This window comes from Grampus griseus (assembly GCF_964374135.1).
Source record: "Grampus griseus genome assembly, chromosome: 1".
NCBI classification, from domain to species: Eukaryota; Metazoa; Chordata; class Mammalia; order Artiodactyla; family Delphinidae; genus Grampus; species Grampus griseus.
This window is the reverse complement of record NC_139017.1, coordinates 163,437,659-163,454,004: the sequence shown is the minus strand read 5'-3', so window position 1 is coordinate 163,454,004 and position 16,346 is coordinate 163,437,659. Positions and strand designations below refer to the sequence as shown.

Sequence of the window (16,346 nt, the reverse complement as noted above, 5' to 3'; positions counted from 1 at the left end):
CTCACACACTTCTTTATATGCACCTGTTGTTAATTTTCAGAGCAGACAAACTTGGAAATGTGAGTGGGGGCAGTGAGTGACGGACACTAGTTGCCATGGAGAAGGTGGGCAGATCTGAAGGACACAGAGGATTGGGTTTAAATCCGCTCCTCCAAGTGGCTGTAAAATGATCTTGGGTGTTTTCCTAGAGAAACCAAACATGTATCTGATAAGCTGGGCACACGCGTTGCCTTTAGGGTCTTGGGTGTGTGTCTCTCGCCGGATGGCTTGGTGGACAGTCACAGTTAGGGAGCAGCACGGGTGCTGCTGTGTGTTGGGAGCTTGAGTCTGACCTGTAGCCACACTTGCCAACATCTCGGTCCTTTGCAGCCGTGAGATCCTCCTCAGCCAGAGCCTCGAAAGCCCTTCTCACCTGGAGAGACTGCAAAGTGCCTCACTGTGGGCACAGCTTTAGATATCAAATGTAATTCCCGGACAAATCACCAGCGCCCCTCTCTGCAGGCCCTTCACATGAAAAGATGCTGGAGGCACCTGGCTTCCTTCTTCCCTGTGAGACAGGAGCTATCTGGGGAGCTGGAAACAGAAATTCATCACCTGTATTCCCCACCCCTTAGAGACACAGGCTCCTGACATCAAGAACCAAAGAGCTAAGTCAGATGAAAATCCCCAGAAAATTTTCAAAAGCAGGTTTACAAGGCCCCCCATGCGTAGGGCAGAGTATTTGTGTTACGGGAAAAGGGACACAGGACCTACCTTCCTCCATGTCACCAGGCAGCATCCCAACGCTTCTGGCTGTTCAGGCAGTTCACTCCCCTTGGGTAGGGGGGTGTGATTTGGGGTAGCTGCTGCTGCTGCTTTTCCCCCCTGCTTATCATAGGCATGTAGGGGAAAAGAGAAAGTATCAGAAAGTGTAAAGCAGGCCAAAAATAACTCGTTCTACCATGTAGATGCAGCCTCTGTGCACATCTCGTCTTATTTCCTTCCAGTCTTTTCTTCAGTACACTTCCCCCACCCATATACAGTATTATGTTCTTCCTTTTCTTTTTTTTTTTAACTGAATGTTACATCATATGTGTTTCCCTAACTCGTGTAAATTTTTTCATAAAGAATATTTTTAATGGCTGCAGTTATTGCATGGATGTGCCATAATTCGTTTAACCATCCCACTAATGTTGGACAAAGGTCCTTTCCAATTTTTCACTATTAAAAATAACACGGCAGGGCTTCCCTGGTGGCGCAGTGGTTGAGAGTCCGCCTGCCGATGCAGGGGACACGGGTTCGTGCCCCGGTCCGGGAGGATCCCACGTGCCGCGGAGCGGCTGGGCCTGTGAGCCATGGCCGCTGAGCCTGCGCATCCGGAGCCTGTGCTCTGCAACGGGAGAGGCCACAGCAGTGAGAGGCCCGAGTACCGCAAAAAAAAACAAAAAAAACAAAAAAAACACGGCAGTTATCATCTTTGTGCATAAAACGTTGTCTTAGGATAGGTTCTGAGAGAGGACTCCTGAGTCGTGGGGAGGAAGACAGGTGTTTCCTTAACCTCAGATATGAAATGTGTGGATTCTAGTTTCAGAGGCTCGCTGCCTGACCCGTCCAGATCATAGACTTCCCCAACACCCACATCAGCCCTGGGGAAAGACGGCTGGTGTGGCTCTCATCAAAGTTGTTGGAGCTTTGGCTACTACTATAAATGAGGGACATAATCCTCCCTCTCTACACAGTGTGCAAATATTCAGGGAATTGGTGGAGGTTGGGGGGAGGCTGTTGATCTCTGAAACTGCGGAGCATGGGCCTAGCTATTGCTGTGACCATCCACGGGGATAGAGGGAGCACTGCTGGGAGGAACTGGGCTAAACCAAGTCCCATTTTCTGAAATTCCTCAGGGCCTGTGATTTAAATCTCAACCCTTTGGCCCCTTTCCCATCACTGAGCCTCAGGAAGAGTGGGCAGCTTGGAATTATGCAGAGAAACCTGGACCTTGAACCAGAAGACCTGGGAGCGAGTCCTCACTCTGCCCTGAACTATCTGTGTGGCCAAGTCACTTGACCTCTCTGGGCCCCTGTTCGTTCATCTTGCACACTCAGGTTGCTATGAGAGCGTGCAGGAACGTGCAAAGGGCCAAGTATATATGAGTGATATAGGATTTCCACAGTAGTAAGTGTGGTCGGCAGTTGCCCAGGTGAGCCCATGGAGGGTTCTGGGGTCCCCTGTCTCCCAAGAGCGGCCTTGGCTAAGGCCCTGGGTACCCGATCATCCTGTGCCTGCAGCAGTCCTGGCAGTGAAACAGGGCCTTCCTTCTGTAGCCAGCCACTGAGCTGCAGTGGGAGGCTGGCTCCTGGGTAGGGCCCCAGGCACTGGGCAGGGAGAAGCTAGTCTTGATTTTCTTACACTTTCATTCAGCAGCTGCTTGTGTAGTGCCATGCCCGGTGCTGACTGCTGGGGATGCAGGGATAAATGACACAGTGAAAACTCCACCAGCTCTGCAGAGACGTACACTGGCAACCCTTCCTCGGAGCCTCTCTGGGGTCTGTCTAGGTGCTCTCAGAATGAGGCGCACGTAGAAGGGATCATGATCAATGATGTGACCAGTCCTTCACTGGCTTGTGGCTCTAGGTCCCTGGAGCCCAACAAGTTCAAAATGACTTCACTCCTTCCTGGTTGAGTGACCTTGAGTGTTCTCTGAGCCTGAGTTTTCTGTAAAGTAGAACTAATGAAAACATCATACCCCCAGCCCAAGGCCTGCCTGACACACAGAACCATCTTAATAGCTGGTACTTATGCTTATTGTTGCCACAAATGGGTCTGATGATACAGATGCTTATGCCAACACCCCCAGAGGAGGAGAGTTGAGGGGCATTCGAGGAACCTGGAGGAGGTTCTAGTTTGGGTTGGACCCATGAGGGGCTTGGAAGCCAGACTGTTCTGGATGATAGGAGTTGAACTGGCCTGAATGAAGCTGCTTCTCACGCCGCTGGCTTCTTTTGCTGGACTCACACGGGCTTGAGGGTGGCCTCGTTCCTGGGCTGTGGCAGCCGCCATCATCAGTCACCTCACTGTAGGCTGGGCCCTGCAGGGCATGGTCAGATGGCAGCTGTCCCCACCCTGCCCTGCCTGGCTGAGTGGATGTTCAGGGTCCCTGAGGAGCCTCCTGCATCCTGGTGCATATCAGTCTGCCACGGGCCCTTGCAGGCTCCTCCCTGGGCCTGTGGGGCCAAGAGAGCTGCATACGGGGTAGAGTAACAAGTTCACACTGGTGCCTAGCTTTGCAGGATTTACACGGGATGCAACGAAGACATCGGCTGCAGAGCCTGGTCTCCCCCTGTGTGGCAGTTCACCAAACTGAATTTACCCTCCCCACCACCCGTGCGCCCCTCCCCAAATCTGTTCTCACTTTGAAAGTAAGACCTCTGGGTGAGGCACCTCTCAAGCCAGTTTTTGTGTCCTGAGCCATTCAGTGTTAAAGTCTCTTCCTATTTACCGCAATCTGGCTCAGCAGGTCCTGCCAGAAAATGCCCCCAAGACCCTAGCGGCTGCCAGCAAAGTGGACGCGGCCTGTTCCTCACGGGCACAGGGCCGGCACTCGATGGTGATGCTCTCATCACTGTGAAGTCACAGGGGTGAGTCTGCCACTTGAAGAACACATTCGAGGAGGGCAGTGTAGAGGAACCAGCCATAAAGCAGCAGCTGGTGATGCCGTAAAGCACAGCGGCTCAGTACTCAGAGGCCCAGCTTCCTTACCTGTAAAAGGGGCTGCTCCTAGGACCTGGGGGAAGCCAGCCGAAGAGCATGGACTCTGAGGCCAGATGGCTTGGATTTGCATGCTGCTCTGCCACTGCCCATCTGTGTGACCTTAGGCAAGTTTCTTCACCTTTCTGGGCCTCAGTTTCCAGCCTTAAATTGGGGACAACAGTAATACCTACTCGCAGGATTGTTTCGAGAACCAAATGAGTTAATTTGTGAGAAGTGCTTATATTCAGGCCTGGCACACAGGAAGCATTCTTCAAGTTCAGCTGCTACGAGGATGACATAAGGCCCTTAGGACAGTGTGTGCTTCTCCCATTTTGACTGGGCTATGACCGAGTCTCCTGGACCCAGGGACCCACGTGCGGACTCCAGGGCTTTCCCAGCCCTGATCCCTCCTGCCCTGTTCCCCTCAGCCCTCAAGCGCCTGTGGCAGAGATCACGGATGGGCAGCCCACTGGTAGTCAGTGTACCTCTCACCCTTTCATTTGTAGCAGCTTACAATGGAATTTTTAAGAGGGAAGAGTCAGGGGAAAGTTAGGGCTCAAGGCTATGGAATAAATCGGCCTTCTGACAGCAGAAGGGTTTCCAGGAGAATAGTGGGAGCTCATACCCAATGCCAGCTGTCAGCCTTAAAGCACTTAATGACATTTATCCTCCCAAGAACTCAGAGTGATCACAAGAGCTCCATTCTCCCTTGGCATTGGGGAAATTGGTACTGGGCGCACAGTCTTGAGAGGTCCCCAGCAGAGAGGCCCTTTGGTGGCAAGTCCAACTGCCTCATCTTAGAGTTGCGGAAACCCAGCTCAGAGAGGGGAAGGGACTCAACCGGGGTGACACAGCATGTTAATTGTAGGTGTGGAATTTGAATCCTGGTGGCCTAGTCCCAGCCCAGTGCTCTTTGCACCACCCACTCTGAGATTAGCCAAATTGTCCAAGCCCAGATTGTCAAAGCACAGGCCTCTGGTTCTGGCCAGATCACCACCAGGAACTAGACGTTCTCAGAACTCTAGCAAGAGCAGATTGTCTTTCAGGAGGTGTATGATTTGGGAGCCAAGAGCCCACCTGCTTCCTGTACATGCATCATACCAGGCACCGTAGCTGTATTCTCTCGTGTCCTCCTCACAGCCCTGCTAAGGTATAAATTACCCCCTTATCCCCATTTCACAGATGAGGAAACTGAGACTTGGCAAGGTTTAGGACTTGCTTAGTCACACAGCTATCAAGCAGAGACTTAATCACAGGTCTGCTGGACTCCAAAGCCCAATCCACAGACCACCATGTGGCCCTGTCCTCCAGTGACCACGTGTGTGGCTGTAGAGAAGGGAGCAGGGGCAGAGGGATGGTCTCAGGGTTGGTGGTATTGCAGTTTCTACTCCAGTGCCCTCACAGAAACCCAGAAAGACATGTATTTCAGGTCAGGGTCTGCGGCCACCCATCTGAAGGCATCATGATTTATTGGACATCAGCTGACTATTCAGGGCCTGGGAAAAAGATTCAGATTTCCCTCTTTTCTCCCACCATAGGAAAATATTTAATCTCTGCCATTAACCTAAAAACAGCTACTTACAAGACATGCCGTTGGCTGTCAGCATAATGAGCTGAGAAGAGCATGGATTGGAGAATCAGACCAGCCTGAGTCTGAATTCCGGCTCTGCCACTTACTAGTCATGTGATCTTGGGCGAGTTTCTTAAACTCTCTGCACCTCAGTTTCTCCATCTGTACAATGAGGACAGTGGTGAGGAGTAGATAAAGTTGATGTTTGTAAAACCTGCCCATATGCTTAAATAGACTTGCCCATATGCACTCATTAACTATAAGCTACCACTGTTATTATTATATCAGTTATAAAATAATTGTGAGAATAATTATATCCTGAGACAAAAACAAACAGTGTGTGGCACACAGTAGGCTCTGGATAAATATTGTCAGATGAATGAATTGCCCCCTGCAGTCTCTGCCTGCCCTGTTTTCCCTTAAGCCCTTCCTCCTGGTCCTGCTGTGCTCAGTGCCTCTCATCCTCTGCAGCTGCTTTGACCTCCTCCATCACAAAGTGCATTAGGAATCGGCAAACTGACCCTGAAAGAGCAGCAGTCCTGCTTAGTCAGCGGCTCTGATCTTGGGCATCTTCTCTGTGGAGGATAGAGGTGCTTGTATAGCCAGAAGCGCCGTCCCTCTGCTCCAAGCTGGCCCAGGGTGACCGTGAGAGCCCCAAATTGGATTCTGCCTCTGCCTGGTGAATCCCTGATAGAACTGCCCAACCAAATCCCCATCTCAAGGGATGATTATGGCCTTGGGTGAGTTAAGAGGGAAAATGAACACAGCACGATTTTTCAGATCACAGGCTGGGAATGTTCGGCCTTGGAAGAGAAAAAAATAATCTTTGCCTTGTAAACAGAGCAAATATGATGTTGAAGAGGGAATAAATCCAGGCCCCAAGATGTCATTTTTACAATTGCATTTTGGCATGTGACTTAGTGCCTTCTGCAAAACGTTCACAGTCTCCTACACAGACACACACACACCAATCTTACCGGGTCTTTATTGTGGGTGGAGAGCTGCACTGCAGTGTGGCTGCCGGGAGAACTGCATACTTTGCAGATAGACAGTTTGTGAAAACCACTTGCTTCCCAGTTTCCACAGGTCTCCATGCTGTTTCCACGGTTCTCTGTGTTTGTTTCCGGGTGGCAGCGGTTTTGACTTTGGAGTTGTGCCTGGTTCAAATCCCTGGTGTTTACCAGCTGAATTAAATTGGACAAGTCACAGAGTTCTCTGAACCTCAGTTTACTCACCTGTAAAAGGAGGCAGGCGGGGCTCGGTAGCCCCAGTACAGTGCCTGGCACCCAGTAAGTCTTCATAAAACATTAGGTTGTTTCTTCCCTGAGTGCAGACACACCCTTCCCAGTCCGTTTCCTATCTCCTCTCTTATCGGGTAACAGAGCACTTGGACTTGTCTGGCTGAAAATACTATATCTGCTCTTATAAGTTTTGTTTTCCGGAGGTTTTTCTTTTTTTTTTTTCTTTTCTGAAAAACAAAAACAACACACCAAATATCCATAGTTCTTAGAAAATTGATGTCAGGTTGTGTCGCTCCCTGATTCTGGCAGGCCCGTGGTGCACATTCCTGACCCAGGCTCCGAGTTTGATTTGAGAAAGAGCTGTCATCAGCCTCCTCGGAGGTGGCAATGTTGCAATTCCTTGGGTAGAATGGGTCAGGCTTAAGGGCAACAAGCAGATCTTCCCGGCAGTCACATGTCTTGGGAGCCCCGGCTGCTCCATCTGGAGGCCAGAGGCTGTCAAAGCACGGGGGAAATGGATTAGAAGCACCAGTCACTGGCAGATGGCCTTTGGCACAAGGAGGGAAATTGCATAAAAATATGGACCCCACACATGTGAAGGACAGATAGGACTGGCCGTTGCTGGTCAGATGCTGCAGCTCCATGGGGGCCTCCCTGTGGCCTTGAATGACACATCCACGGTTCCTCAGCCACCTTCTAAAGACCAGGATGTCCCTCGGGTCACACTGGGTGATGAGCAAAGCAGAGCGCTCACCTCTAAATTAGCCTGCTGGACTTTCACGCTCTCAGGCTGCCGACCATTCAGGGCGCGCTGCTCTGCACCCTCCTCCCGAAAAGGTTTGTTTTTTTCCCAAGCAGTTTCTAATTAAGATGCATCTTAGCTGTTTTCTTTTTCTTTTTGTTTAAAAGGCTTCCCACCAGCACAGAGCATGATTTATTTCTCTAGAAAATCTAGCAGCAGGTTGTTGTAAAAAGAAAACTCGAGGCTCGGAGCCTCGGGTCCCCATCCCAGCCCTGGCGCCAGCAGCCATGGGAGCCGGCGACCTCCCCTGGGCCCCGGGCCCCGTCTCGGCTTCAGTACAAAGAGGTTTGCACCCTGGCCCCTCGCTGTCCTCTCTGTGATTCTCGGTTGGTTACTAGGCTGATTTCTTTCTTTCTCTTTTTTTTTTTTTTTTTCCGCCTCTGAGTGGCTATTTGGGCTATGCCGATTCTCTTGAAATCTGAAATTTTAGTAGCAAGTTTTGCTTCTGTTGGGGAGGAGTGAGTGAGTCAGGGTATCTATTCCCAGAGCAAGTCGCTAGGGATGCATAAGATGATTCATATTGAAACTGACATTCCCTCCTGGGGGTGACGTGTTCCTGCCCAATTTACAAAGACCTTTCCTTCCTTGGAAACAAGGCAGAGCCCACAGCAGACAGCCAGCCCTCTTTTCTTCGCACCGCACTGATGGCGAGCACTTGCCAAATTTCCCAGCAAACTCAGTGACAAATAGGTACGTGGATTCGCAGAATCTCAGACTGTCTGTGCCAGTTGGATTCTTTGAAACCATCTGGTCCAGTGGCTAAGGCTGGGGAAAGAGGCACAAGGGGGACAGGGACTCAGGAAGGCCTAATAACCAGGACTTGAACTCTGGTACTTTGACGTGAGCCTCTTTTTTTTTTTCTTTTTAATTACTTTTCAAAAATTGAGATGTAACTTATAACTTACATACAGTAAAATGCACAAATCTTAAGTGCACAGCCCCATGAGTTTTTACATGTGGATGCACCCCTTGATCTGCACCCACAGATCAAGATAGAGAGCACTTCTGTTACCCTCCAGAAGGTTCCCCCAGACCCTTCCTGGTCCCCAAGGGCCATTGCTGTTCTGACTTCTATCACCTTAGATTCGTGTTGTCTGCCTTAAAATTTCATATCGTACTGTATGTACTTTTATGGTTTACTTTTCTTTCACATAATTAGGTCATGAAGGGTTCATTCTTTTTCAAGTGTATCCATTCTACTGTTCCTGGACATTTTTGTTCCCAGCATTTGGTAATTATGAGTAAAGCTGCTATAAACAGTTTTTGTTTGTCTCTTAATTTAACATTTAGTGAGTGCTTCAGCCGTGCTCTGGAGAGGGCAGGGCCCCTGCTCTTCCTGCCTTGACTTACGGGTGAATCAGGGCTCTCAGGCCAGCTGCCTCAAGTGCCCCTTGCAGCAGAAGGAACAGTCGGCCGAGACCTCCTTCACTACCCCCTCCCCACACTGTCTCACCAGCCCACCCAGCTGTGACACATGGGCACAGATGGCATGAACTGGAGCTTCTTTAGTTCAGCTACTAGGCTAGGAAAGGGGTCTTAATAGAGAAAATGTTGACCTTGGAGTCAGAAGACTTGAGTTGTCCAAACCCTGGCTCCACCACTAACCCACTGGGTAGGTGTCCCATTTCCTTTTCTGAGCCTCAGTTTTCTCTCCTGTGGAATGGGGATGATGACACCTTCTCACAGGTTGTCATTGGGATCACAGGAGATGATCCCACCATTTCTTTATCTGCCAGTGATCATTCAGTGCCTACTGTGTGCCACTAGACCCTGCTCGAGACACGGGAAACAGCAGGGACCAAGATGGACACCCACGTGGATGTCCCAGGCTAGTGAGGAGACTTAGGCATGAACTTGTAGTTTCAATTAAGGCAGTATGAATGCCATGAGGTACAAGCTCACACCAAGGGCTCCTTAACTCATCCTTGGAGGGATGGGCTTCAGAAAGATTTCCTGGGGGAGATGGCCTCAACTGAGGCCTGAAGCATGAATGAAGAAGCATAAGAGAGGGATCACGGGCACAGAAACACATGTGCAAAGGCCTCGAAGGGGAGATTGAGCACAACTGTGGCTCCTTGGGGTCTAAAAGGTGTTCAGTGTGACTAGAGAGGATGAGGGCATAGTGAGAGACCATCTGTGAGCAGCTGGCATATTAAGGGGACCTGTGAATGCTCCCCAGTGTTTTCTCCCCACCCCAGACCCCAAGAGCCAGGAGACCCGGCTTCTCATGGCTTCTGCTCTGTGACCCAGGCAAGGCCTGTTCCGTCTGTGAGCTCATTTCCCCACCATACGACGTGGGTGTCTGGCATATGGGCTCTCATGTTACTTCTAGGCCCTAAAGAGTAGGTGATTGGGCCACTCGGGGGTGTGTTTCACCCTGGCTGATGAAAGCCTGGTGCGGCCGAGTGGGCCACTGGCTCAGCGATGGAGGCAGAGGTGCTGCACTGGCTGTGGTGGCCACTCCTCTGGAAGGTGGGGGCCAGGACTTCACATCCCCCCGCCAGGGGCTTCTGAGGCAGGCAGCTTGGTTCTCTGCTCCACAGACGGCTGCTCTCCCAAGCATAAATGGTCGGCATGAGAACCATGCAGCGATCAATAGGAATTGTTGAAAAATTCTGAAGAGAGCCTGGAGGAAGACAAAGAGACCCGGAAGTGTGTTGTCAGCACAATTTGGGGCTAATACTCAAGTCTGTTTTTTCATCAAGTCTGAAAGGCGGTTTAAAATCCACTGCTCTTGTTTTCTTTTGTTTTGTTTTGTTTTAATGGCTGGATAAAGCACAATTGCATTTTCTCCCCCAATAACTTTGAATTCTGGGAATAGACCATGTGGGGATAATTGCTGTTGTCTAATCCCACCGAAGGCCAAGCCAATGATTAGGACAGGGAGGGAGCTGCCGTGCCGGAAGCCCTCTGCCGGTTTCTTACTTCCAGCAGCCAGGGCTCGACTCCCCAGATGACCCTGTTCCCGAAATAGCAGTTGCCCAGAAATGCATCTGCATGTTGTTTTGCAGCAAGTAACTGATAGCACATGGGGACATGGAGAGTTTTCATTCAATCCTGCAACTTCTCCTTGAGTACTTACTATGTGGCAGGTTCTGAGCTGGATCTGGAGCAGGGAAAGAGGGTGCAGGAAAGAACAAGACGCAGTGAGCTCATTGGAGAAAAGACGAGTGAAGTCTGCCTGTGGGTCAGACAAAACGTGTGCCCTAGCGGCACGGCTGCAAGAGAGTGTCAGCATCTACCGAGAGGTGCCGAGCAAGAAAAGTTTTCGCAAAGTTCCCCACGTTTCATTGCTGGGGAATCACAAAGACGGCGGCATTGGAGAGGAGTCCTATGGGAGGGGCTGGATCCTACCCCAGAGCTGCTCAGGGGGTAGGTTTTGACAGACACCCATGAAGGCTCTGTTACAGACAGGGGAACAGCTCAGACCAAGCTTAGGTGGTCCTGCTGGGTGGAGTGCTGGTGCTCAGAGAGGGGAGGGTGGTTGGTGGCAGGTGGTGGGGGAGGGGAGGGGAGGGCTGCAGCCTTGAAGGGAAGAAACCTCATCTGAGCAGCCAGCAGCCAGCCAGGCATTCCCTGCACAGGGCTGAACCTCTCCCTTACACACAGTGCCTAGGGCTCACAAAAGTATTTTATTTTATTTATTTCTTTTTGGCCGCACCACGCGGCATGCAGGATCTTAATTCCCCAACCAGGGATTGAACCCTGACCCCACCCCCACCCCCACCCCTACCCCGCAGGGAAAGCGCCAAGTCCTAACCACTGGATGGCCAGGGAATTCCCTCACAAAAGTATTTTAATTTTAATTTCTTTTAAAATCAGAAGAAAAATATGAATATAATAATGAATATAAAATAATGAATCCAGCTTCTTTATACCAATGCAATTGTAAAAGAGCGTTTTTAATATTTTTTACAAAGGTGAGGCCCATGAAAGTCATAAGCAGCCCTGCATCCTTGTCTTCCTCACCAGGTGAGGGTTCCGAAAGCCTGCAACTGCTGACTTGTCGGGAAGGATCCCCTTCCTTCTCGTTGTTGTCAGGAAAGCTGGCAGTAACCCTACCAACAACTTGGATTTTCTGTCTCTTGTTACAGCTGGGCCGGCAGGGCCTTGCTGCAGGTGCCCACCTGCAGCACAGGCACCTTCTTGGGAGTTTCGTTTTCCCTTACGGTGCCTCTTTGAAGTGGTGTCAGTGTGATGAGGAAACTGAGGCTCTGAGAGGAATAACTAACCCAAGCCTGCAAAGAGGCAGAGCGGCGGTTCCAACGCAGGCTTGTCTGCCTCCAAAGACCCCATGTCCTGTTTCCTCTGCCCCAGGGACTGTGAGCCCCCCACAGGCCAGGAGTCCCTGCGTCACCTGCCTTGTGTGACACCAGCATGTCATCAGGCCCAGAGGGCCCTTTGGGGTGTCCAGAGGTAACGGTGAAGGGCAAAGAAGGGTCTGTGTGTGTTTATTGATTAAAAGGAGGTTGTGACGTTCTGTTGACACGGCTCGGCCCTGGTCCATCACATCCCTCTTCCCTGCATTAGGCTGTAAAAGTGCAGCCAAAGTAATTACTTGTCTTCCCCAAACCAAGGAGGACAAAATCCCGAACACCTCGGGCGAGGCTATCTCACGACACTCACCACTGTCTGAGAAGATGTCACACGGGCTGCACTGGGGAAAGCGCCTCTCCCGTTCTTGCCCAAATCCACAGCGGGGTCCTTCTTTCCACTGGGGATATGCCTTCATCTGAAAGGCCTTGAATTCCTGGGACATGGGGCACACCCAGCCCCAGATGTAAGTGCAGAAGCAAATCCCTTGGCGAGCGAGACAGCCTCTCTGGGCTCCCCCACATTCCCAGGGTGGGGGATGTGACTCTGCCTCCCCCTTCAGGGTGCAAAGCTGGGCAGCTCCACAGAGACCAGCCCCCAAAACATCCCAGAGCCTGAAGCTCAACACGATGGCTGGGGAGGAAGCAAAACCTGAGAAAGGATCCTGGTGAGTTAAGGCAGTTACACCAACTGGTTGGGAGCACAGGTTTGGCACCAGGCGGCCTGGTCACCATTTTCTGGCTGTGTGACCTTGGGTGATTAAATTAACCTCTCTGTGCCACAGTTTTCTCTCCTAGAAAAAACAAGAATAATAGCGTGTACCTCATAGAGTGGTGGTTGTGAGCATTCCGTTAGTTAATACGTGTGAAGGGCTCAGGGCAGGACCAATAAACAGTAGCTGCTGTTATCATCATCATCATCTTTACCATTAATATGGTCAGAGCGGCCCAGGGAAGCAGGAGGGTTGGGTCCTCTCCCTGCTCTGCCAGTGATTGTCTGTGCGACCTTGGACGACACACTTTCTCCCCTCTCCCTGGCAGTCTTGCTATCTATGAAATGAGTAGTGTGGGCCAACGTGTAGCTCTTAACCAGGGAAAAGCATCAGAATTACCCGTAGGCTTTTGCAACATAGACTTCTGGGCTCTATCCCCAGAAATTCTGATTCAGTGGGTCTGGATCTGGCCCAGGGACCTGTGTTAAGAGTAGAATCTCCACTGGTGGTTCTGATACACGAGCCGGGTTAGGAACCACTGGACCTTCCTGGGCCTAAAGGACATTGTTCCTGAAGTGATCAGTCCCCCTCCTGCGGACCCATTAGCCCAGGTGGCGCCATTGGCAAGGGCAAGCCCCCTGCGCCACTGTGAATGCTGAGTCTGTCACCTGGGTGGGGGGGTCTCGCTTCACTGGATGTGGCAGGCCAGCCCCCAGTTCAGCAGGAAGGCTGTGGTGGCCTGGAGAGCAGCCATATGGTGTGACTGGGTCCAGCACGTCTAGGGGTTTCATCCAGCAGATGTTCAGTGAGCATGGCATTTGCAAATGGTAGGCAAAGCGGTTGTGAAAAGGGGGTCCCTTCTGGCCACATGGTACTTGGGAACTAATCCTACCCCCAGGTAACAGGATATTCTCAGTGTAACTTTGAACTGTTTCTGAAGTGTGGTTGAGAAGGGGCTGGGGGTGTGGATGGATGTCAGCCCCACATTCCTGTGGAGCCAGGGAGAGGATTTTGGCTGCTTTTGATAAGAAAAACCTCAAAGGAGCTTTATCATCACAAAGAGTCCATCTCCTTGGGCACTGGTGGGGCCCCATCTTCCCCCACTGGAGTTCATCCCACTGCCCAGCCCCCCGCAGACCCCTGCCTGGCACACTGACCCGGCTCCTTGCCCCTTCGGCACATCCCCACTCCCTTCTCTGATGGTCAGAACCAGCCAGGACACTAGGAGACCTTGGCCCTGTCTCTCTCCCAGGGCTGAGTAGCAGGACAGCCTCTCTCCATCCATCCCTTTTATCTTCCTTCTTGCCTCCAACCCCAGATGTTCCCTTTGTGAAATAAATTGGATTTGTGTTTTTCTCTTTGAAGAACACGCTCTGTAGTATAACCTGCTTCCTCAAGGTAGGCACAGCTTCTGACTGACCCTTACATCCAGTGCCAGCACTGGGCCGCAATACAGATGCTGGAAATGGGCAGGTGAGCAAACCAGTTGCTCCTGTCCTGAGACCCGATCATGGGCAGTGGCACCGTGCAGCCCCCCCGTGTGGAGAGCAGAGGCCGGCAGGCTGCTGGGCACAGGCTTGCTATAGAATCTCAGTGGTTATTATAGCTTACGCATTTAACCACTTCAATTTGGCGTATGACTTGAGGTGCTGGGTAAGCATCTTGTCAACTTCAACACAGCTGACAAAGTTATGACATGAATGTTTAGACTTTGCAGTTTCCCCCGACCTCCAGCTGATCCTGTGAAAATGTCTCCTTCCAGAGAGCTGATTTGTGCCCCAGATTTTCCCATCTCAGCGAGAAGCGTCTCTTTGCAAGGTAAAATAGAAATTCGTTGTCATTCTGATACTCTAGTTTTGTGTTCCTGGCCAGGGAGGCATATTCTGTGTCCGGTTTGTTGCTGACTTTCAAGGTTGGTGTCCCAAAGGAAGGAGCGATGGGGAAGGACGTATAAGGATGGCCGGAGACGCTCTCATTTTTAAGCTACTCTTCTCAGACACTAAACCTTGAAACGTGGGATTTTCTCTCTTAAGGCTGTCATTCTTCATGCCTCTTCTCAGTTGGAGAGTAATGAAGTTTGAACAAATCCTTTTATCCGTGTTGGAATTATCTGAGTATGAAAATCCTTTTCTACCCTTAAAATTACTCCGTCTCTTTTTTCCTTTAAATAAATAAATAAATAAATGTAGTATATGCCCATTGTAGGGAAATTAGAAATTCCAAATAAGAACCAGAAAGAAAGGCTCCCGAAGTTCCATCACTCAGAGGTGACCCATAGTTTTGTGTGTCTCTCCAGTTATGTCCCCATATAAATGAATAGAGATAAATATGTATTTTTAAATAAATGGAATCATATGATAAATACTGTCTTGTGACCTGCTTTTTCACTTAACAGCATTTTGTGATCACCTTTTCAAGCTGTTAAACACTAAACAACTATATTGTCGTACTTAATGGCTACGTCGTAGTCTATTGTATGGACAGACTATATGTGTATATATGTACATATACACACGTGTACATATATATGTATAATGTGTATGTTCACACACATTATATATATACACATACATTTTGTATATTTTTTTCTTATCCTATTACTTTACATTTAGGTTATTTCTGATTTTTTTTTTTTGCCATTCTAGAATCTTTCTAATTCAGTTCCCTAATCTTTGCATACTTGTCCTAATGTTTTCTTAAGATAAGTTTTTAGTACAGAACTAGCTAACATGTTCAACTGTTTACCACATGCCACTCTACTGAGTGCTTTAAATATGTTATTTATTGAATCCTACAAATAATTCTATACAGAAATATCTACATTTTACAGATGAGGACACTGAGGCCCAGAGTGGTTATGTACTTTGGCCAGGGTCACACAGCTGGCAAACTGCAGAGCCAGGACTGGAACCCAAGCTCTTTGATCCTTTTCCTTTTCATGGAAAAGTTTAAGTCTGCATGGCCTTCCACTGAATGGTTTAAAGGTACCTTTTCCCTACTTTGTCTCCTCCAGCTCTTTACTCTGTGACTGCCATACTTGAGGCCTGGCCTCTCGGAGTCCTGTCACACCCACAATTGCATAATAGGAACAGGAAAGGAAGAATTGGTGGTGTCTTTGTCATGCCACTATGATGTAGATGTGGTTCTCTGTCCCTGGGAGGTAGCTTCTTGGGAGCCATCCAGAGCAAGGAAGATGAGGTGACTGGAGGCCCACTTTAGGGAAGCTGTGAGGTCTCTGCACAACTCAGCAGGGTTGGCTGGCCTGCAGGCTGGGCTGAGGTATGGCCGGGCTGAGCGTGTGCTGTGCTTAGAGGCTCTGTGCTCCTCCGGGAGCAGGTTCCATGTGGGACCCGGGCTCTGGCTGGGGGAATCCTCGGAGGCCACTCTGGGAGAGTCGGGCATGCGCAAGGGATATGGAGGTTTGCTTGGTGAGAATGCTGCTGGACTGGGCAAATCCAAGGCCAGAGCCTAGAAGGGAAGGCCTGTTTTGCAGGAACTCACCAGTGAGCACTAGGAGGACAGGCTTCTGGGCCCGGAGTGAGGCCAGGGCCCTCTTCTCACGTCCCTCACTGGGGCTGGCTCATCGTCAGTGGATCTGCCCTTTGGGAGTAATCAGAGGTCCCGCTGCCTCGGAACTTGAAGCTCTGCCTTGGAGCTGGGGCTTGGGGTGTGGCTGGGCCTGGTACATAAGCAGAACAAGGCAGAGCGTCTCTGAGGAGCAGAGGCTCAAGGATTCCACCTTGGCCACCTCGCAGGGAAAGTGTGTCTTGGCCCAGCAGAAGAGACTGATGGGGAGGGCTTGCCCTCCACTGGGCCCAGTTATCTCTTCCTGATTTATCCATAGATTGAGCCTGATGATCTGACTCATATTCATTCAACTAATCACGCGAGTTATTTCTGCAATTTAGGTCTTCGAATAAGTGCATTTGGTTGCTGAATATGTGATCAGCCACAGATTTCTCATTCTTTAAAACCCAGGGA

General features: G+C 50.2%; 1 protein-coding gene across 3 annotated transcripts in view; it reads left to right on the top strand.

Moving 5' to 3' along the window:
* The window catches only part of MAN1C1 (mannosidase alpha class 1C member 1), a gene marked incomplete at both ends in the record, with an annotated part of 131,283 nt that overhangs the window by 52,999 nt on the left and 61,938 nt on the right, over positions 1 to 16,346 (top strand). The gene's annotated exons all lie outside the window — the stretch shown is intronic.